At 38.4% G+C, this 24,501-nt stretch overlaps 1 long non-coding RNA gene across 1 annotated transcript; it reads right to left on the bottom strand.

The window, feature by feature from the left end:
* Window positions 1-445: 445 nt before the first annotated feature.
* On the bottom strand, window positions 446-20,844 carry LOC128374345 (uncharacterized). Its single transcript, XR_008322983.1, has 3 exons — window positions 20,736-20,844; window positions 19,553-19,637; window positions 446-1,068 (listed from the first exon to the last, which is right to left on the bottom strand). It is a non-coding gene; the product is annotated as an uncharacterized LOC128374345 (long non-coding RNA).
* Between the last annotated feature and the right edge of the window lie 3,657 nt (window positions 20,845-24,501).

The following is a 24,501-nucleotide window of genomic DNA, read 5'->3' as shown; positions in this document are numbered from 1 at the left end:
AAAACAAACGTACCCCTTCTAAACACGCTGACAAAGAACAACTGCCTGTAGCTACAAAAGAAAAAGCAATACAAATTCCCTGCTTCCACAAACTCTCGTTAAAGCTTATTTTAGTTCCTTAAAAACTAGAAACAACTTAATTCAAAATCAATACAACCTACAAATTGTAACCATCTATAGTAACTTGCTGGTTAGACAGTAGTTACATTTATTACTGCTTTAAAAATTGATCACCAGTCAAAGGTGCTCTATAAATGGAGTGTTAATACAACTAAAATAAAAAATGAAAACACACAAACTCGTAACAGATAGTGTCCCACCTTGCTAAAACTGGGTCCTGCTAAAGGCAAAAAACTATAGAAAAGAAATTGATTTATTTATCTATTTCCGATCTGAATATATTGTTAAAAAAAAAAAAAAAAAAAAAATCAGTTGTCCTCTTAACAAGTCGCCCTAAAGAGAACTTGTCCTTCAAAAACACGGCAGCTTGAAATTCAACACGTTTTAATCCTTTCTCTCGCCTCCTTGTTTTCCCCCCCAGAGTCGAAAAAAATATTAAAATCAGCTTTCCAAAGACTTGTAGAAAACCCCAGAAATAAAAAGGAAGCGGTCGAATTTTCACAGGAAGAGTGTGCGATACATTCCAAGAGTAAGTTTGTGCGTTTGCTTCTTCGTGTGTGTGTGTCAGGTGTGCGAGATCCTGCCTGAAAAAAACAACTCTATTTGGTATGTCAGTGCCTTACATGCCTGTTAGTGTGTGAATGGGGTGTGCATGTGTTTGTGTGTATGTGAGTGTGTATGTGTGGTGTGTGTGTGTTTATGGCTTATTTGTCATTGAGGTTTCTCCCTCTTTTCTTTGTTTACTGTCTATTACAAGCAGTAAAAATCCATATAGAAGACCATTCAGTAAATTCCAGAGTCATTTTGTGTATAGAGGGCTGGATGGAGGGCTGGATGACGGAGTGGGCTGGGGCAAGGGAGGGGCCGCAGATGGAGGGGGGAGAAGGAGGGCAGGCAGCGAAGGTGGGCGGAGCTCCTCGTAAAATCCCCATCGATTGGCTGATCAATCTAAAGATGAGGAAGGTCGAGGCAGGTTCCGTTGGTCAGATGGAGAGATGACCGTAGAGTCAGTTGGGAAAGAAAGGGGGAGAGAGGACAAGAAAAAAGAAAAAAAGACACTAGAGTTAGTCACGGCAATTAAACTTTCAAACATGTATTCATTTTCAAATCAGAGAATAATAACTTTGCTTATACTAGTATATCTGGTGGGTCAACAAAATGTTTTACTCGACATAGGTCAAGTGTCATACCCACACCACACACCAATCATAATACTGACGAGAGGAGACGTATTCAGGGAGAAAAAGTGATAAAATGTAGGTTTTTCTGAAGTTTTGACACATTTTCACATTAGGTAATAGTACAGTGGCAAATCCATGGAAGACTAATTAAACAGTGGGTTTGGGTGTTTTGACGGGCATCATGTGCGACCATTACGGCCTTCTCTTACTTGCTAAAAATTGCTCATATCTCTTCTAAACAGGCACAAACAAAGGTGGGGAGGAAAGCTGGCTGTCATAGATAGGGCTGAGATGCAATAATCCTTCAAATGGGGTGCACACTTTTGGACAGTTTCTCCTCAAAAGGCATGCATAGTGTTGCACTTGGCTGTACACATTTAAAATAACTGTCCAAAAGACATTTAGATTTTCCTTAATTTTTTTCTTGATTTTACTCAGAATAACCAACAGTTTTCATTTCATTTCATTTCAGTAAAAGTAACAGTAACATGTCTCTATAAACACTCTTGACAACAAGATTTGATTATCCAGAGAAGGGGATTTTCATAATCTTACCCTGTGGATCCCCCTACACACAGAGACAAAACTGAGAAAACTGTCCACTTGTTTCTGACACAGGACCAGTATTTTCTTATGAATGTATGAATAGAGGAGAGTCCCCAGAAAAATGACATTCGGAGTATTAGTAATTTAAAAAGAGAAAGTTGAAACATAAAAAAACTTTAATATTAACGTTTTTGCTAATGCTGTTATTATTATTAATTTAGCCTCGTCTTACTTTGATTAGGGGGTTCTGTTATGGAACTACAGTTCCCATAATGCTTTGAGGGGTTTAAACAGGAAGTATACTGCTGCATAGATTCAGTAACTATTCAGTGAGCTACAACTAGCCTATATTGTTTTAATTTTGGCAAATCGGCACCATACAAGTATGCTGAATTCATTTTTTTTTTTTAATCAGTTCCTGTTTGCAGCGTACATGTGGATGTACAGACAACTATCACTGAATTACTTTGATGCTGCAGAAAACCTAAAAAAGTGATGATTCACAGGCCAGTTCTGGAGTTACAGAGAGCATCTTTTTACTATGGATTTATAGCAGATTTATGGATGTTTATATTTGTGATGCATATCAGAAATGATGGTATCACACTCAATATAAAAATATATGTATAATGTATATTTGTTTAAATTTGACTGCATTATGATTGCAAGAACGAGTGTGACCTGTCACCTCCACTGTATTGAGCTGGAGGCAGAACTCTCAAATATGATTACAAGGAACAAACTTAAGAATGTGAGAGTCAAAAGAAAAACACAAAGCTTTAACATCTGCTTTTCCGGAAGTAAAACAGAGAATCTCAATTAACTAGAAAATCCAGAAACAGGATCGTTACAGCTTGTAAGCATTGGAACAAGCGAGATGCACCCTTCAAAAAAATCACATTAGACAAAGTAAATTGTAGACACACGTAAAGACATGCAGTATATTATCAGTAACGAGAAGAAGCAGCAAGTGTTAATCCTGATTTGATTCAGGAAGGAAGATATAGATATAAAACCCCATAAATGTCTGTAGAAATCAAGAAATGTAATAAAATAACTTGAACATTTTAAAAATATGCTTGGCAAGAGTATTTTTTTCTAAATTGGGTGAAAGAAGCATTTAACACGTGTTTAAATTTTTGAGTGAGAGCTATTTGAGACTACCAACATGCTGATACCACAAGTTTTTACCAACACACACACACACACACACACACACACACACACACACACATATTCTTGCCTATGAAAAGAGTCCATTTTTAAACGGTGTAATTGGTTTGAGCACATGATTCATCCTCGCACACACACACTCGGACAGTTTTTTGAAACTGGACGGGAGGGATGAAAGCATGCAATGTATTTTATTAGCTGAAACGTTTTCAAACTGCGCTACTGTTTTACCGAGACAACAAACAGAGGGCTTGTGTGTGTGTGTGTGTGTGTGTGTGTGTGTGTGTGTTTGTGGTGAGAAGAAATGAGAAATATGTGAATAGAAAAAAAGAGAGAGAGAGAGAAACCGAGTGTAGTGCGAGGAGTGGAGGCCCTCAGCTAATAACACACCTCATAGAGAGAAAGAGAAAACAAGTCAAGTCACAATTTTCCACAGAGTTAAATTCCAAAGTGTGTGTTTTTGTGTGCAGTGGGCAACCGGATTATAACCCATGGAGGCAGCATGTTTCATCTCACCCAGCACACACTAATGCTAGCCACGTGAACAACACATACACATCATAACAGTGCTAAGATCCTCATCAAGCCTCTTACTGAGAGCCTGTAAAATCTAAATTAGAGAAGGAGTGAGGGACATGAGGAAAAGAAGGACAGACGGAGGGGTATGAACAGGTGGAAGGTGGGACGACATTAGAGGGAAAACGGAGTCTGAAGAGGTTAAAAACAAGTTCGACCAAGGAAGATGAGAAGGAAGGATGTGGAATGAAAAGAGACAGGCGGACAAGGACAGAGGTCGAAATATTTGTCTCTCTGCCCATTTCTCTCTTTCTGTGGTTCCTCTCTTCATCGCTCCTCTTCCATTTTCAGTGCTCTCACATGTCCCCATTAACATTCATGATGCACTCAAGATGGTCATGAATATTTCATCCTCACAACACATGCACACACACACACACACACACACACAGCCCCCTCCTCACCTGACCTCACAAGCTGCAGTAGATTACATAACAGCCCTTCTCCTCCACAGGCACACGTACATACATACATACATATATTTATCAAACACACATTAATTATCTTCTAAGTTCTTTTGAAATTAGTGGATGGCCTCAGAAAAAACACCACAGCCGATGATGTCAGAGAGAGAACATTTAGTCCGCAACAACCCAAAAGCCTCTGAGGCAAGACATGTCACAACAACAACAACAACAAAATAGTCAGATCTGGTTAACCAGCAATTTTTCTGTTTGATAGGAAGATAAATTAATGGTTTAACACGGGAATGTTGGGAATTATGTTCTTGGTCAGTGTCTTTTGAATAATACACATATTAGATTTGGAAAGTTTCATACTTGGACTTGATTGCACCAGCAAGAAACAGTCTTAACCAAATGTATTGTTGTAATTCTGATGTATTACCACACTCTACATACGGATCACATAGGCAACCATGTGACTCTGTAAAAGAAAATCAATTGAATGTTAATTTAATTAATTTAACACCAAAAGTGTTATTTAAAAACATTTACAGCTGAGAATCCTCAAAGACTTTTCTAAGCATCTAGATTAACCTTCTGGGTTTTTCAACATGACAGCTGTCTCTGTCACTTCTATTTTCAAAGGTTCACATAGACTAAATCCCTTTTAATTTTTATTTATTGGATTTTTTGGCTCCAGAAATGTAATGCAAATACTCATCGACTTTCCCGAATATTGGCAAAAGAAATTTCGAGTGCGAATTTCCATCCACTGCTGTTATGCAAATAGTTGGAGTTGGTTAATTGAGATAAAAAATTGATAGTGCTGTTTTTCCAGATAGGGCCATTGACTTGAAGCAGAAATTGGGAAATTTTGGGTCTGAAAAATGAGCCCAATGAGGAAGTGACTTAAACCTGCATTCTCTCTAATGGCCCACAGGGGACGACTCCACTGGTTGCAAAAAGAAGTCCAATAGTATGGAAATCTACGGGAAAATTATCCCACTTGATTAATTACCTCAGTGAACAGTTTCCTAATGGGTTTAGTCACTATCGCTACTTTAAAGTCTTTTTCAATACATCTTTCAATTCATCTTATAAATTATGGTACCACTTAGAAAGCTTTACTGTTTTAAAATAAATAATAAAGCAAGGTTTGCTTTTGGGCGTTGCTGCATTCTGATCGTCAAGTAAATACCACAGCAACAATGTTGATTTCATCAACGGATTAGAATGGGTGAGGCGCAATTATTTCAGTGTGTTTTCAGCTTATGAAAGTAATTTGTAACAAAAATCTTATTCAGCTAAAAGACCCTCTGAGGAGCTGGATGTTTTTTTTTCGTTAGCCAAAATTAGCATTAGCAATATCTCAGTTAATTATATTCAAAGTCTACAAACCAATGGGTGACGTCACGTGGCGATGGCCATTATTTTCTTACAGTCTATGGCAAGTGGGCGCAATGAGATAATGTAATTAAAAGAGCATCAGTCAAACTTAGACAATGATATTTCTTTTTGTTTTAATTATGTTATATTCTCCTCACCACTCCACAAAGATCTGATGTTTATCGTCATTTCAGGTGTGTCATAATCTATTTTAAGTCTTTTTCCATTTTAACATTACATGTTTCTACCTCAGCCAAGCATAAAAGTATTATAGATATATTTCACAAAATTTTTGAATTTTCAGCATTGTTTTACCATGAATTGAAAATGTAAATAAAAACGAACATGCACATAGTGACAGCATTGATGCTATGGCCATGTTCTGATACAATCTGAGCTGCAACTGTGACAAGTAAAGCTTACTGATTTGTACTCCAAATCAGTAAGCTTAATGTCTCAATCTAAAATGTTATGGAATTGTGGATAATGTTCAGCAGTAAAGTGATTTATGTAATATAGATTTAACAGGGTAAATTACATAAAAGCACTAGTTTGGTAGCATATTTCATTACACAAATAAAGCATTAAAGTAAAGACACCAGCTACAGAGAACGCAAAGTAAGGCTGTATTCAGGGTTTACATGATATTTAAAGGGAAACTCATCAAATTGAGTACTTGGGTTCAAATTTTAGTCTAAAAGCACGCCATGGATGTGTGCTGTGTAAATATGTGGATTTGTGCTTTAAATACATACTCTTTGTAACTACAGTAGTGTGTGATTTTTTAAGAAAGAAAGCAGCAGGTCAAAGTGAACAAGCAAAGGCTGACAAAACAAGTACAAGGTGTTGCTATCCATCCATGCATCTCTTTCTCTAAGCTGATAGCACTATCTGGCCTGCATCTGTAATTCTCCACACACACATACAAACACACACACACACACACACACACACAAAGCAGTCAGCTGTCCTATTGTTTCTGTGTGTTTGTGTGTTTGTGCATGTGTGTGTGCGTGTGTGTGTGTGTGCGTGCGTGTGTGTGTGTGTAACATGAGCTCAGCTTATACAGTTACATTTCATCTTCTCGGGGAGCCAACGTAAATAACGCACATCTCACGTGAGAGCGGAGAAGGAACAAGTAAAGTAAAGTTGGGGTTGAAGGAAAGAATGAATTAAGGAGGAATGAGGGACATGTTAGGAAAGAAGGATTAAGACAGAAAAAGGAAGCAGAGAAGGAGGGGAAAAGAACAGAATGGCAAAAATTAGGCAGCAGTGAGCAAGATTCAAAATTAAATAAAGTCAAATCTTTCACAAAAGACAAGACAAAGACTTCAGATGCGAACAGACAGAAGAAGAGAGGAAAAGAAGAGCAGGAGGGAGGAAAGGAGATGCCTGTAAAGTTCAAGGTCACAGATAGATTAAGAGTCCATCGCCTACCGTGTCACACACACACACACACACACAAACAAACACATTCTGAATTGGCAAATACACAAACTTAACACACACAGCCCAGGTCTATTTTAGTGTGGGGTTATTCTTGTGCCACAGACCAGATTACCTGTGACCACCGGCATGAAATCAGGCCAAGCATCCACCATCTTAACTTCCCTGCTCCTTCTTCTTTGAGCCATAACTCTGTCTCTCTTAAATGAAGGTAACACGAGAAAACAGACAGTCCCATGTCTGCTGCAAGCCTGATCATGTAAGGAACATAGTGCCAACGTGCAAATTAGCAGTGACTTGAATTGTAAAATGCTTTGCATGGTTTCTGTGCTCGTGTAAAACCCCTCGGTTATCCTATGGATAGCTGAAGGTGAGCAACAGAGTGGAGTCGGGGAGGGACAAGTAAGCAACCACAATAGTTGAATCCACCAACCTGAATACCTATCATTCAAGGCAAACATGTCCCAAATAAATTTATATTTAAGCTTAAAAAGGACTACTCTGTAGTATTGTTTCACCACAACTAAGCCAAATAAACTACTTCTGTGTCATGATGTTTCCTCTACATAGCTATGAAGTGCTGATGGAAGTAGCATATTTAGGAATTTATTGATAAAGTGATACTATTTGGAACAAACTGAGGACATATTGTTTTGTCTGTTCTCTGTCCGTCCTGGAAGAGGGATTCTTCCTTAGTTGCTTTTCTTGTGGTTTCCTCCATGTTTTTCCCCTGTTAAAAATGCTTTTGGGAGTTTTTTCCCCTCTACAGCTTGAACTTGTTATATGCTATACAGATTTTAAAGCCACTTGAGGTAAATTGTGTGATATAGGGCTGCTATATGAATAAAACTGACTTGATTTGACTTGATACTACTGCCAAACCAAAAGGTGTAACGAAGGACTGCTGAAATGATCACTTCATTAGCCAATTAGCAGGAAATAAACTGACAGTAGTTCAGGTTATCAATTCCAGTAAAAATATCACATTGATGGCTACTGTGCTGAGAAAATGCCTAGAGATATGTACAACCTGCACGTATCTCTGAGGCAGAAGAGTCATAATCACCATTCACCATTTGTATATGGACGTTCATTTTGGTGTCACACACATCAGTGATGCATGAGAACACGCTGAGAACATGACAAACAACATAGCACTGACCCATATAGACCTGGATATAGATTACAAGGCTGGAGACCTCTGGATCAAGTTCACATACTGCTGGATGTTTGTGTATTTCTGTGTATGTGTGTGCAAAAGAAAAAGAAAGAAAGATGGACAATGAATGAATGAAAATAAAAGAGAAAAGAGTATTTTCTTACTAAGAGAGAAACAAGACTACAGTTTTTGACCTGATGTGGTTCAATTTGAGAGTTTTTGTGGGATCAATTGCCTGTGAAATCTAAGAAGTCCCTTCAGGTACAACTGATCATTAGAGGCAGAAAAGAGGGGAAATAATGTAATTTGGCTTTATAAACTGCCACTGGAAGCTATTAGATGTCACTATCACATTTTGTGTTGCACTCTATTAATGATTAGGACAGGGGCCATTTCAGTTCAGTTCTACTACTAGTTTGCTTTTCATTCACTGATGAGCATGATATAGACGTACTGTATAGACTATGAACTGACATGAAAAGTGTCTCTATTCAAGTGTGAGTACAGAAGAAATAATGTTAAAGTAACTCAAGAAATGGCATCTAATGTCAAAATCAGAGATACACCGTTGTCAGCAGGTGTAAGATGTTGTTTTTTTTAAGTGTGTTTGATGTGAAACTCAGCTAAATGTCAGTGACAGATGTTTACTCCGCTGTCATTTTCTGTTTTTTTACTTCCTTAGTGTGACTAGAGTACAGAGATTCTTCAGCCTTCATTCTCTTGGAGACATACACACACATTATCTGGAAGAGTAGGAGACAGTTTTAGGACATCTACACCCAAAGAGAAATATGTAAACACAACAGCTGCTTTTGCTTCACCAATCCCAATGCTGCTGTTGATATTCCCATGAAACATAACCATATTCCCAGCTTTGGGAAGCAGATGGCAGGGATAAGTGAGAGAGAGAGGGAGAGAGAGAGAGAAAGAGGGCAAGAGAGGTAAACAGAGAGTGGATGTGTGCATTATGGTGCAGTGCTGCTGCAGTGCAGTAAGTGGAGGGGGGCACATGTGTATCAACGTGCACCAGCGTCAATGACAAATCCCTTACTCATAAAGGGCTTTTGGCACTATACTGCCTGGTATGACTGTGACGTAATATACCTGCTGTTCACAGGCGTGCACATTCACTGTCAAACAACTATATTCTTTACATGAACCTCCCACTGACGTCCTAACAGGTATAAATAAATGTACAAAATATCAGCCTCACCTGAGCCTTGCAGCTGCCTGCTCTCAAAATATAAGCTGAATGTCTCCACTCACTTTGACCTTTGGCCATCATCCAGATCAAATGAGGACACACACACACACACACAAAAATGTTTCAGGGTCCTGTGTCAATCTTGAGTTTAGTCAAGGTCCATCAATCCAATCTACCATTTACTAACAGGCTAATCAAGTTCAAATGAATTGATTTAAGAAACAAGGTTACTGACTAAAGATATTGAGGTTAATATATCCATGGACAGCAGCGTTATGGCAATTTAACCACCTCATTTCTTTAATAACTATAGAGGACTAACATTTGTACAGGACAGTGTTCTTATGCATAGCAATTCAGCTGTAAAATATCAATTTAGATATGTGGATTTTGAATCACAGCTGGCTTTACTGTAAGTCTGCACTGCAAGTTGTATATTGAAGGGAAAAATGTGTCAAACCAGAATTAAGGTTAATAATAAATAATAAAGCCTGAACAAATGTGGAAACACCAGTGACAAAATAGCTAGCAGACATATCTAATGCAAAGAAATCACTTTATTTTGTCTATTCAGCTCATAAAAATTACTATGTAATACAATGGAAATTGCAAATCTGCAATTTGTGACTAAAATAGGTTATAATGTTGGTAACCCTCTTTGAATAATACATCAATGCCCCAAGATGGAAATAACTGCAGTTTACCCAGTTTATTCTCATATTGCAGCATTAAGTCAGTAACCATCAACTACAAACTAGATGCCACGTTTATAATCAGCAAGAAAACAGATAAACACAATATTTATCACGTGTCTGCAAGGAAATGACCGGCCTTTTTTAGGTCAAGAGGCCCAAAAAGGACTTGTTTCTTTCAAGTTGAACAAATATACAGACGATGTTAGCATAACAGTCACAGCTATTATAAAAGAAAGGAGAGGACAGTGTGTGAGAGCTAGCTTAGCAGCCAGGAATAACTCAGTCATCCTGGTGTTTATTTTAGCCCAGTTAATAGGCTAGCTAGTTAGTATTTTGACTGCGTCCAGTTTACACGCATCAGTTAGCATCTCACAGCTAACTTCCAACTTCTCTGATAAAACTGGACAAAGCTGAAGGTGACCAGAGCTTTATAACAACACCATGTGATATTTATAGTGTATCACATCATTAAGAGTTTGTAAACAAGAGCAGAGTGTCCTCTGCATGCATGCACGCACACAAACATGCATGGACGCACGCACGCAAACACAGTGTTATTTTAAGCTGATCTGAACCCGTCTAGACAGTTCTTGTCAATATAGTGTCTCATAAATTCAGTAACACTTTTATGTAACCTGCTAACCCAGAAGCTCTTTTTCAGGATGAGCATGCTAACAAAATAATTATCCTATGCAAGTCTGGATGTTTGAAGCTGGATACAGTGAGATTTTGACAAGCTGCTGACAGCAGCCTTGGCTTGCTTCTCTACCGGAGTCACGTTACTCACACTGTGTCATCCTAGCCACATAACCACACACAAACACACACACACACACACACACACACACACGTATGTACACGACTGTAACTCACTCCCTGCCTCAAACCCCATCTGTGCCCCCTTCGGACTACAGTACCCCCTACCCAACATCACATTACTGCACCCCCCATCTGTATCCTGTCCTTCTGATCCCTGGGGGCCTGCCTCCTTTCACAGGGACAGTTTGTGTGCGCGTGTGTGTGTGTGTGTGTGCGCGCATGCATGTGTGTGGTTATGTGGCTAGGATGACACATGGGCCCCTGAGGCCTTTACCCACAAGGGAGCAGCAAGCCAAGAAAAGAGACAGAAAAGAAAAGCGTCTGAGGAGGTGTTATAGGCTGCACCAACTTTATGTATTTAAAGTTTATGAGCATTTTTTCTGTGACCCAGCACTGTTCATCCCTGTCAATAAGTCTGCCTCTTTCTGATGTTTGAAACTGCTTTAAAACTTATCAAACCTCAATAACACCAATTAAAACATCTTCAGCTCACCACATTAGTCTGCTTACAACCACTTAAAAACAATGTACCAATAAATACCAGTGTTTTTGTCATGTACCCAATAAAACAGCTTCACACTAGCCTGCTTAAAAACAAGCCAAAAAGAATTACAACTGTCTGCCCTGACCTGTTAAGGAGCAAACCAGACTTTTAACATAGTATGTTTTATCCCTGCCCGGACAACTAAAGGAATATTCCACTGCAGAGCGGACACACAAACACTCCTCCTTATACATTTGATGCAAATAAATCAACGGCAGCAAACAGCTTGACCCGCATCTCTCACACAACTTGTAGTAGTCTGACATCCACCAGTGAGGATAGGTAATGTGAGTAAGTCATCATATCATGTCCACCACTGCTCAAACTTGGCACTGGCACCATTTTAACCACCCAGTGACATCTTAAGCTCTATAAATTTCCTGTTTTCAAGCTGGTGAAACCAAACCCCACCCATGACTAATAAACAAAACTATTATAAATGAGAAGTTGTTATGATGGGATCAGAGATGAAAGTCAAGTTTTTTTTTCCCTTGTTCTGCTCTTCGCCTCACATGTTGTTCCCCCCTGTCAGAGCAGGACAAGAATGGGAATTGGCACATGGAAGAAATTTAGTTTGGGTTGCGTACAAGAAAAGCTGTGTTCAAATATCACACCAAACCTGCAGTTCAACACCGCCTATATGCTGCACACAAACGCAGTCTGTTTGAAAATAAATAAATAAATTGGCAGCATGTCAGCAGATGTGTGCCCCCAGGTTCTGTGCCATATTAACTTGCGTGAAATCTGACTCAAGTAAAAACATGTTATGGATTTTTAGCAAGCATTTCATGTTGTCAACAGTCAAATTAAACAAAAAGAGTTATTGTACAAATATGAATCCTTGTATGCATCCACAAGAACACAAATATATATTGTACAAAATACATTTTCCTACGGCCATCTAAAATCATTTACAATTCACTATAGACAACAAATGTTATTGGGCTTTTATTTGTGTGTTAATGTGTCCAGAATGTGATCTGTAGTATCATTACTATACTGTAGGAATAGATCCAGTTGGACATACCTCATCGGCCCAAATCTCAAAATCCAAGATGTTAGCCTTGTGCATCAACAGTGTGAACGTTGTTGTCCTGTTTATTAGCAGTTTTGTATTATTTGTGTCTCATCAAATCAGTCGTACACACAGCACATGTGTTTTCATCAACTGGTGCTGCTATCAATGGCTAACCTGGCTACAACTTTTTTTCTGACTTCCAACTGGAAGAATACAAACTCGGGTGTGACGTCATTCCCAACTCTGACTTCCAACATCCGAGGTAAATAGATTGCAGCATAATGCACAGCAGAAAAAAAACTGTAGAAGCTGTAGTAGTAGAATTGTGTCCAAATTAATTGCAAGAGTCTAGGGATAAAAAATGGTCAACTTGTTGTGCTGTTCATGTTAGTTGCTAATTAAAAAACCTCCAGCAGACACAAAATGGAAGGCGAGTACACGAAACCGCCTTTATGCAACCTCAGAACCAGCAACAACGATTCACACATGGTTTTCATCTGCAGCATCAACAACATGATGTTATGATCAAATCTGCAGGCTGTGGTGAGTCATTATCGTGCCTGACTTCACCAAACACTTCACCAAGACGCAGAGCAAATTACTTTCACCATGTGCTTTTTCACAAAAATCCAATGAACCATCCAAAAACTATCCAAATGTTAGATTGCCATTCAATAAGTGGGTCACGCAGACACGCAGAGCTGGTCAAACCAGTTAATACCATAAGTGTTCATATTTCTATATGTGGGAGGCCCCAATAAAACCTGTAATTCTGGCTGCGTTCACTTTGACTGAGTGTCAAAACAACTGCATTTGAAAACAAACGACAGACAAAATAAGGGAGGAGGCAATTTCTCTTTAGAAAAATGATTCATCATCAGCCTCTCTAGTCTGATGTTGTGGTTCTTGGCATCACTGGTGTGACACTATTTGCCAAAGTGTCACCTTTTTGGGCAGTGAACATTCAGTCTTCTGAACATTCTATCAGCTGACTGAAAGCTGATATGTGACACTGAGTTGTATAATAAAGTATCACTTACAAGGTTAGCTGCAATAAATCAACTTTGTAAAAAGGAAGAAAAGTTGAACCTTCTTTTATCTGCTGCTCAAATGTGAACACTTTACATTGTGATTGTGGAGTGTGTGTGTGTGTGTGTGTGTGTGTGTGTGTGTGTGTGTGTGTGTGTGTCTCCCCATTACTTTGAGTGCAGGACTGCTAACAGTCTTAATGACAGTACTGGCACACAGCCAGATATCTTCACTCCTCCTTCACCCTAGATACCTGACTACCTGTAAGTCTCTGTCGGCCATTTCAGACAATTGAGCCTGTAGACACTTTGCTAATGTCACATCTTAACATCAATCGCTAAAACGATGAGCTGATAGAAATTCAATCAGCCACCATTTTGATAACATTAATCATTTATGTCTCGTTTTTTAGCAAAAATATTCATAAGCCTTTTAAAATGTGAATCATTGTTGGTACTTTTTGAGTGTCAGATTTGATTTAGAAAGGAGCATTTTGCAAGCTACATAAGACACACCACTTTTATTTAAAAAAAAAAAAAGGAGCTTGAAATTGGGGAGGCATTAAAGATTAGGAATGTCCAGTGCTGAAATTGGAGAACTGTTCTCCTTCCATGTAGAGGACAAGATAAAACAAGACAAGATAAGATATTATTTAGCCACAGGCTGCAGTAAATAGGGCTGCAACCGATGATTATCGCTCAATCCGCTGATTATTTTTTCGATTACTGAATTAATCATTTAGACTACAAAGTGTCAGAAAGTAGAGAAAAGTAACCCATCATAATTTCACAGACATCTTCAAATTGCATTTTCTGTGGAACCAACAGTCCAAAACTAATTATTCAACAGGGAAAACATTTGGCATTTAACTTTAATACTTTAATAGTCTAAACAATTAATTTATGGTCAAAATAGTTGACAATTAATTTCTATCCATCCACTGGTTGATTAATTAATGAAATGTATCCAACATGTTGGATTACTGTACTTTACAAGCAACTTACTCCAAATAATTGAAGGTCCTGATTGAGATCTATTAAGCTGATTGGACTGAAGTGCTGATATTAATCATTGTTTAAATAGGAAATTCTTACATTGCTGTAAGATGCTCCGTCTCCAAACAACAAAAACACAAAGTCAACTGGCAGTCGTACAGTGATGTTAGAGTGATGTTTGTTCTCACTCCCAAACAACCTTTGACTGAAGACACCGGCTGTAGCGAGAACAGTAACCAAAGAACAGCTGAACATTTTAATTTAGCAATTACTGAATTAACCTTAATTAGCTGCAGCTGATCTAATCTGCTGCAGCTGATGATGTCTGTCATTTTAACCAGAGACAGCGACTATTAGCTAAAACTAAGAAGCCTGCTACACACAGTATATATTTTCTATTGCTCTTTGATAATACAAAAACAGAGTTTGGAAAGATAGGATATTGGACAAGAGGTTTGGTAGCATCAAAGCTTAACAAATCTGGTTATTTTAACTTTCAAAATGGAATCTGGCTATTTAAAGTCATCCCCAAACAGAAGAGGGTCAAACTAGATGACTCAACAAAGTCGTCTAAAGGCAGATATGGTTTGTGTAACTGTGCCTCTGGCTGCAGATCACCAGTCACGCACTCTTTTGGCATTTTTTTTTTGTATTTCGACAACAACAAAACATTCCAAGACGCAGTGACACAATATCAATTTAGGCTCGACCCTGGTCCTGACTGACAGCCACAATACAAACACAACGCTAAAACCTTTTCATGTGCAATGTGGAATATGTGGGTTTGTCAAATCAGCTTTATTACACAGCAAAAAAGTCAAGAGATAAGCGTCCGGGAGCTGGGTGTGACTGTGGTGTACTTCGCTTACAAAGACCTAAAAGCTACCAAGATGACCCAGACGAAGCTGACCCACCGCCAATCATTTCTGGCATACAGTCAGTTGTCTGCAAATTTAATTGGAAGGCAATCACAGTTTGTCCTGGGATGTTTTATGATCGGAATGAGCCAGTGAAAATGGGAACAGCGATTGGAGGACACCCAAAAAGACATCTGAAGACTGAAGTTAATAATTTGATTTAAAACTATCCTGTCTACTGCGGGATGGGGTGACTTTGGGAGACAAAGGAAAAGAAACTTTAGAGGTAACATAGTTCACTGGTGAAGTATTAAAATTAAGCACGGGCAACCATTCAGAGACCAAACAGCTCCAGAGCGAGGTGAGGCCAAGTCTGTTTGAGCTTTTCGTGCTATCTGGGTTCAGACTTATTCTGCCCTGATGGAAAAATCTGACCCTTACCATGACTTGTAGTTTAAAAACAGCGATGGGAAAAAATGTATGAGCTCTAATGGAAACATCAACAGGCCAAACATCTGTAAATTGTGCCTTGTATTGTACTAAAGGTTGTTACAATGACCTGAATTAGGATCAGACCAAGATAACAATGAAGCAAGCTGCTGGTCAGAATCCCTAAATGGCTAGCGAAACATATAAGATGCCCTTGAGCAAGGCACTAGGCTTTACTGCTCCCCCAAATGGACATAACTTTTGCATTATTTCAACATGTCTTTGCACATCGTAAGGAACAGGTCTATAAACATGATTAATACCTCCAAAAACTAAGCTACAACTTTGTTTGAGGGCAAGTGGAGATAGAAACCTTTGATAAAGACTGTTATCTCCATTAGGAGTGGGAAGACTGAAGGTAAATATAACTCTAAAAATAGACACAACAGAACAGAGGATGACTGGGAGGACTACAAAGATACCAGTGCAGTAAATGCAGATATGAGGTTGTGAGTTTTTGTATGATGAGTGTTACCTAAACTATTTGTTTCGATAATGTAACATTAATGGTCGAAGTGGTAAAAGATTAAAAAAAAAACAAACATGTAGGTTTCTTTATCTGACATTACCAGCTTCTTCTGAGATTTTTAAGTTCGATTCAGGACCAAAATGATAAAACGCCTGTATCTCCTTCAAAATTTGAATGTGATTTTCAGTTATTTTTGTATTTTTATATGACATTAGCTGTCAGTGTTAATCATGGTCAAAGTTCCAAAAAGGCCAGAACATGTACGGATATATTTTAGAAGTTATGTAAAAAAGGAGAAGTAAAATCTGATTTGTGAAATTCAGGTTGTTTGCAGATAGCAGAGTGAGCTCATCAGGGCAGGGCCTTAAAGAGACAGAAAGCTAAAACAGCCTGTTTCAGACAGAGGCTCAGCTGATAGACTGCATAAAGGGCCAGTATGAGATACTTTCCTGAATTGATATTTTAAGATATTTTTGAATTGCAAATCATGCAAAGATATACCAGTAAAGCCCAAGAATATTAATATAGACCTGGAAATGATACCATGATGCATCCCCTTTACATGTTTGGGGACTTTAATTGACGGGTTTAAACCACGTGCAGCAAAAATACAGAAGTGAGACTGTGGAGTCAAGCTCTGTTAAATTAGGAAACAATAAAAGAAGAAACAGAAAAGGGTAGACAAGACAAGAGAGGAGGAAAGTTGAGAGGAGAGCAAACCAGTGGAACGTCGCTATCTCTATTTGAAGACGTTTTGTATTATTGACAAGCTCTCTGGGTGCGCAGTGTATCTATGTGTGTGTGTGTCCTTTAACTCAAAGCCAGAGCTAAATACAGCACAGCCATCTGATATTGACTTTGATAACAGTCCCCCTCCACTAGAAAACATAGCAGCCATGCATACAGTGTTGCTGATAGTCTCTGTACACAGCTTTACACAAAACACAACAGCCTGCAGATTCCCATACACACACACACACACATATATATGTTTGACCTGACCTCTGCTGTCTACAGAGGCTAACTTTGCAAATCTAAGAGCCAAAATTAAGTAGTACAATAGTTTTTACCCACCTACAAAGTACCCAGCCATACTTCGCCAGAATCGCCACAATTGCCACATCTTTACACAAGTCACATTTCAATTTGCCTGGTGGGTCAAAAAATGTAAAACTAAACAGAGCAGAAATATGTTATGTTTTCTCCTCAGCTGTTCAAAACTGAGACTCCAGCAGGGTTCGGTTCAAACAGTGCAACAGCTTTTATAGCTGCAAGTTTTTGTTTGTGTGTGTGTGTGTGTGTGTGTAAGATCTGGTAGCGATAAGGAGGGCTATTGATGGCATTGATGTAAGTGAGACGACAAACACACACGCGCATAAACACACACTCTCGTGCTCTGATCAGAGGTGGGAAAACACACTTGCTTACTCTTTTCTTTACTTGCTCTCTCTCCCAGGTTTGTGTACAAAACTTCACACCAGTAGGAAGTGGGTTATCTACACACAGGATCAGCACTCAGGACACAAAGCCACATCTGCTGTTTGTGCGTGTTAGAGAGAGAGAGATGGACATAGAGAGGCAAAAAAGATTATAAAAAGGGGACTTGGAGAGTGACAGGCAGGCAGTTTTATGCCAAATTGTTGGATTTGCAACTGAAAAGCATATCCACATTTTGATAAGACTGAGACTGCAGCTTCGTTCGGGTGCGGCAAAAAACATAAGAACGTCTGGCAAAAAGTTACACAATGCCAAGCCATCTGTCACATTACACACTGCATTGGCCAATCACATATGCACAAACACACATTCATAATCATAAAGCAGATTACGCTGTTATGTGAATGGCATAATTATATTGTTTACTTCACAATCGTAGAGAAAGAGGATGATGACTGTCAGTGCGAAATTTAACATATACACATATATCTCTGCATGTATGTATGTATGTATGTATGTATGTATGCATGTATAAAACAAGCTTTTGAGTATGATATTTCATCATCTGACTGAAATAGTCAGAGAAACCATGCATTGTTTTTACCATGTTACATTGTGAGCTTTTGAGGTGCTCCTTCGAACAGAGCCACATTAGTTGTCTCACAATTGCAAACTATTCTGATAACACAACACTGTTTCTGGTGTAAAAGCCCATTAACTTCTAAAAATGTTGTCTTGCAACTTTTCTCTTTCCTTCAATATACTAATTTCAGCATAACTCCATGTTTATCGAATGTTTTTTTTTAGGTTTTGTTTGGTATTTGGCCCTTATTAGACAATTGTAACATGAAGTGAGTGAGTAAGGACTCAAAATAGGCATGTTGAAGTTAAATGATGAGCATCTAAAACTCTCTTCGCAGCAAGACGCCTTCATGTTTTGAGGAGCGTGCAAGTCTCTCAGCGGGGCGCTCAAGCTTCCTTTACACAGTGTGGAAACCATTAAACAGACTGATTGTACTGGTATTAGCTCACATCGCAGCCATGTATCATTTATGTGTGTATGTCTGTTATTGGACGGCTCCACTGAAAGACTAGGAAACATCTGGGTTAGAGGAGTATGTGCAATGAATGTGTGTACAGGTGGCTGTTTATGATCTTTGTTATAAACTGGAATTCAAGTTAGCACACTGAGACATTATTTATATGTTGTGTATGTAAATATAATCGAGTTTATCATGTAAATGATCACATATCTCTGTGTATGGGAACATGACTGTATAATGCTGGGCTTGTTTAACATCTATGTAGATATACATTGATGTGCACGAGTTGTGTGTGCTCATGTGATTGCCCTGGTGTGACCACTTGTGTCTGGTTGCATTTGTGTGGTTGACTGTGACTGCGTGCGAGTGAGTGAGTGAGTGAGTGAGTGAGTGAATGCATGTATGTGTATGTGTGTGTGTGTGTGTGTGCTTGTGCGTGTGTGCGTGTGATAACCAAATGCTGACTCAGCAAACATTTCATCAAGAGGAAGTCAATTGCTTTCACTTCAGCTGAATCGGACAGTCCTCAGCATGCAATGTGAAACCTAAACTGCATCTCAAAACAACGAAAGCAAAAAAAATCCAGACAGAATGAGAAGCATATTTTAAAGGAAGAGGTGAGCGCAGTGCGTGTCTAAGTTAGTGCAACTCCTGTCAGGTCGACCCAAACCAAGACCACAATCTTATCGTGCCAGTGTTTTTTCTCTGAGTGCAGAAGCCACATATTGCACATCTATTCAGCGTTGTTCTGCGCGTGCTGGTCGTGGTTTCCAGCAGAATAGAAACACATTACACTTGAAAAGGCAATCGAGAGAGCACATCTGTTGGTCATTTACAAGTCTTTTTATGACCTTTGTTATGTTTTTTGTGCTGATTCACTAGACCAAACATGGAACAAAGAGCCAAAAGGAGGACATTTTAAAACACAATATTAATGCAACGTTTGTGCATCTTTGACTCACCAAAAGGCCTTGAAAGCTTCATAAATGTCGTTGAGACGTCGATGTTGGTCCAGGCTGCAATCTAACGCTGGCCCTGCAGTCGTACCTGGACACACATACACACACACACAAGTGTTAAGACTCAGCGGATAAACATAGTCCAAATAAACACACAAGCACTAAGTCAGCTTATACTGTACATTAAATCAATACAGCGCACGAGCACATGCACATGCACAACAGTAAATCAGTAGTTGCCAATGAGCCAGACCAGACTGGCAAAAACACTCTAGTCTCTCCTCTCACTCTTCCTCTGATGCATTTTGACAGAGCTGCAGCAGTCACATTATGTTTACCCACATTTGCAACCTGAATCGCTCAAATGTGTGCAGATTCCTTCCAATATATTCAATAGAAACGCATATTAAAGCAAATGGATGTACAGCAAAGAAGAATATTGTCTTCTAACGCAAACACTAACAACTTGAACAGGATGTTTTCTGGCAGTAGATAAAGGCTGGAGGAGCTGTGTTGTTAGTAAAACACTAATAATAACATTAAAGTTAAACTGCAGGGTGGTAGCTTTATATACCCACATTTACATACATGGTAATGAAAACACAGACGACAAAGCAATTACAAAGTAGGACACCCCACTTGTTATTCCTGTCTTTAATTAGCCCAACAAACCAATCATACCGGTTGCTCTTTTGTTTTGATTATCCAACTGTCACAGGTGTGCAGTTCACTACTGTATACAGCTTCCTCTTGATGAACTGATGAAGGAAATGAAGCTTATTAGACTACTAATCCCCCCTTCAGTTATCAAACTGCAAACTGCAAGCCTGAGCCTGCCTCTCTTGTTTTTTTTAAACCTTCTTTACCTACTTTACATTCAAACGCCTTTCAGAAGTCCTAATTATAAACACTTTATAATTAGCGCAACCTAATTATGCAACGTGACCTGTCTCAGGGTGCCTGTCCCTTCAGCCTCTCTCCTCTTTTTGTTTTTGACACAGGCCTGCAGAAACTACTGTAAATGCCGCCGCCTCCTCCTCCTTCTCCTCCTCCTCCTCCTCTCTTTCTGCAGCAGCAACCTGAGATGCTGTGTATTCCGCCTACCGGAGCCGAGTAACAGCGGCTACAAAATGTTTATTATCCGTCCCCTCTCGTCACCGGTGTTTTGACCGGACACTGTGCTCACCTCGCCGGGTCGTGTCAATCGCTGTCTCCGTGTGTGTGTGTCCGCTGAGTGGTTGGACAGTCGCTCGGCTCTGCAGCAAGCTTTTGTTGCATAGGTTGTCCGCTGTGCCTGCAACTGAAGCCAGGGCTTTAAATACGCCTTTAAAGGAATAGCTGTCGGAAGAAGAGACGTAGCGCCTGCTTCCGTCGACGTCACAGCTAATTTGCATAAATGGGCGGAGTCGTGGCGGTGGTATACAAAGAAGAGGAGAGCTAATGTTTTTATTAAAGGGGTATACTTTTTTAATTTATTGTTTTAACCATTATGGTTTACAGGGTTGAGAAGGTTAATTTGGAAATGTTATAAGTTACAGATTAATAGTTGCCTTATTTAAAATGTAATAAATAATGTAACTATTTCAATTAGCCTACTTAATCAAAGTAATGTAACTTATAACATTTGATTACTTTTTGATTACTTTTCTAATTTTCTAACGAACCTCTTCAACTTTTAGAGTAAATGTACCCATTAGGCACCAACATCTAAATTCAGGTGTTTTTCAAGGATGCTGACATGATGTATAAGGGAGATCATTTCTTATAAAGCAAGATTCATCTCTCATTTTAAAATGTATGTATTTCTTCATGTAGATTTTGAAATATAAAATTGAGATATTTTATGAAAAATGTCAAAAGTCTGGCATGGGCTTAATTGGTACTGTGACACCATTTAAGCCCATGTGTGCTCCAAATAAGGTCCATGACATGGTTTATTTACAAAATCTAAAAATAAATATATGTGTATAAATATATTATATTATATTATAAATATAATATAAAATAAAAACAGTAGTATATGTAATCAGAAAAACAAAAAAGGGGGGGGGGGGGTGGGGTCAAAATCTTAAAGGTCTGACCTCACATGTAGCCCACATCAACATTTTTATAAGAAACTGTAATTTATTACATATTTTCTCAGTAACTGTAATGGATTACAGTTACATTTATTTTGTAATTAAATTATACTAGGTACTCCCCAATACTAGTGGTTTAGCATAAGTTGTATATTTTCCTATTCACTATTAACACAAATTTGATTTCTTACTGTCCAAAAGGGTAACTTTTTGTTTTTTTTACAAAGGAGGTCAAACCAGGGCCAGCCTTGACCATTTTCGAATTGGAGCCCACCAAAAAGTGCAACAAAGTGCTGAAGTAGCACATAAGTGGCTGTTAGACAGAAGGAAAAAAAATGCAAGTCATTGGGGAAAAAGATGAGGAAACATGTTGTGTGTCTTTTTCCAGCATCTGTACACAAGCACACCTGTTGGTTAGACAAAAACAAACAAACACACAAACAAAAAGATGTCACCTTAATTTCACACCTTAGCAACCATCTATGTGGCTTATGCCATATGGGCCACACCAAGGTCAAACAGTACACTGAATCAATTTGATGTTCCTCTAATCCAAAGGCTAATAACTAATCATACCTGTTTGTTCCCTCTAGCTATTGAATGTTCTTCTGCAAACAAGATGAATATTTCATTTATGATCATTTTGAGGTAGAGAAACTTGTAATTGTTTTTGTCAATAAAAGGAAACAGAAACAGAAAAATAACTCTTAAATAAGCCTGTTTCCCCCCCGCACCTTATTTTAACCCTTTGTAAAATGTAGACTAGTATTAAAGTGAAGCAGTGACCCCAAAAGAAGCTTAAGCATTTGTTAAAGGTCACAAAATGCAGAAATCACAATAAGCACTGTTATTACAGCTGTAACTAATAATTATACTCTTGGTTAATCAATAAAACATGAGAAAACAATGGAGCAAAATATGATGTTATCAGATGTCTTATTTTGTCCACTTAACAGTCCAAACCCCCTAGATATGAAATGTATAGTAATGTATGACCAAGAAATGCAACATAATTTCACATCTGAGAACCATAAAAATGGCTTAAATTATAAGGTTTGATTATCAAAATAAAAAAATATAAAATCAAAATATAAATCAAAATTTAATTTACTGTTGAATTAATTGATCATTGTTGTGGTGCTGATTGCTATTAAACCAAATAAGGACATATATCAAGATTACAGTCTATGCACAAACAAATAAATGTTGTTTGCCAAAAAGTCCTTCACAGATGTTCTGATGTCACTTATGCTTGGGGCCAATTAGATCCCACCAAGGTACATACCTAACACTCTGTTAAAGCACTATTATGAATAGACTAGTATATGATGATTTGGGATTTTTGAAGCTCTGTCAATCAATCACAAATATATAGCACATGAAAATCCTTTATATGTAACCATTATATGTTTTAAAACAGTGGTTACTGAGACCCCAAACAGAAGAAATCTGTTGTTTTCTATCGTGAAATCATTATCTTAAACCATTTTCATAAATTAGGAAAAGTCATGAAGTATCAAGGTGATAAAACAATGTTCAGTATGTTTTTCTGACCTCATGCAACAACTCAAGAAAAACACAAACAAAGAGCTCATAAATATGACAAAACTGCTTTGGAAGACTAAAAGCCTGGGGGCAGTCATGTGTGCGTGAACTGTACAGATTGCATTGGGAAGATACCAAAACACGGGCAAAAACATGAAGAGGCAGAAGACATGAGCGAAAGAGAAAGCGGTATTTCCTGGTATGGTAAAAACACCTGTTATACCTTCAGCCTCAGACAGGGATACTTTTCTAGACTTAAGGAGACACCACCACCACCACCACCACCACCACCACCACCACCACCACCATCATCATCATCATCATCATCATCATCATCATCATCATCATCATCATCATCATCATCATCATCATCATCCAGAGTTAAAGATCTGTCTGATACCAACCACAAGTAGTAATTTCAGTGCACTGTGCTTGAGGGGAGGCAATGTTTACATCTTGTTTCTGTTTGGATCTACCATCTGTCATGACTTGCAGAAACAGGAAATCACTGAAATGTATTTTGATGATATCATCAGCAGGCAACGAAAAAAAAAGTCTACATGAGTCAAGGACAATTCTGCACTGGCTGCTAATGTCAAAGCTGTAAATCTTCTGATGTAATGGCATTTATCTGTTATTATATTTCCTGAGCAGCCAAAAATACAGCTTATTCCTGAGCATTATTGTTGTCCAAAAACAACTGAAAACACATTATTAAGCCTCACTGTTGTACTGGGTGATATGTTCCTTTTCATCAAAACCACAAGCACCATCCCACTGCTACAAATACTTGTTAACATGCCAAAGGTGTGTTACCCCACTGCTGAAAATAGTCCTGAACAAACACACTATTTATTCGTTTTTGAATAATATTTGCTAAAAACTACAGTACCAACCTGTTTTAGAAAATTACAGCCTTTTTTACAAACTTTATATTTATGAGTTGTTTTAGAGTTTCTTATCTTTAATAGGAACCAGGGTTGGGACTCAGTGTCGTGTACAGAAGGGAAGTCTAAAATGATTGAAAGACCAATTAACACATTGCAGGTTTAGTGTTTTAATAGCATTTGTTAATTGACGATAGTAAGGTAGGTAATAATCCTACCTTTATCCTTTAATAGCATAAATGTTCTTCAGCAGTGAATAACTCATGTCATGTTGAAGGCTGCCCCTCCACTGACAAGAATCACACACCTTGTCATTTTATCTTGTTTTGTTCTTTGTTCAGCAGCCAAAGAGTCAGACATAAAACTGAAGACATAAATATCTGAAGTGGCAGCTTAATTTCTAACAAAGTGAACAGGAACTTCTTTCCTTTTTCTTTCTAGC

This window comes from Scomber japonicus, chromosome 15 (genome assembly GCF_027409825.1).
Source record: "Scomber japonicus isolate fScoJap1 chromosome 15, fScoJap1.pri, whole genome shotgun sequence".
Classification (NCBI taxonomy): domain Eukaryota; kingdom Metazoa; phylum Chordata; class Actinopteri; order Scombriformes; family Scombridae; genus Scomber; species Scomber japonicus.
This window is presented reverse-complemented; position numbering and strand designations above follow the sequence as displayed.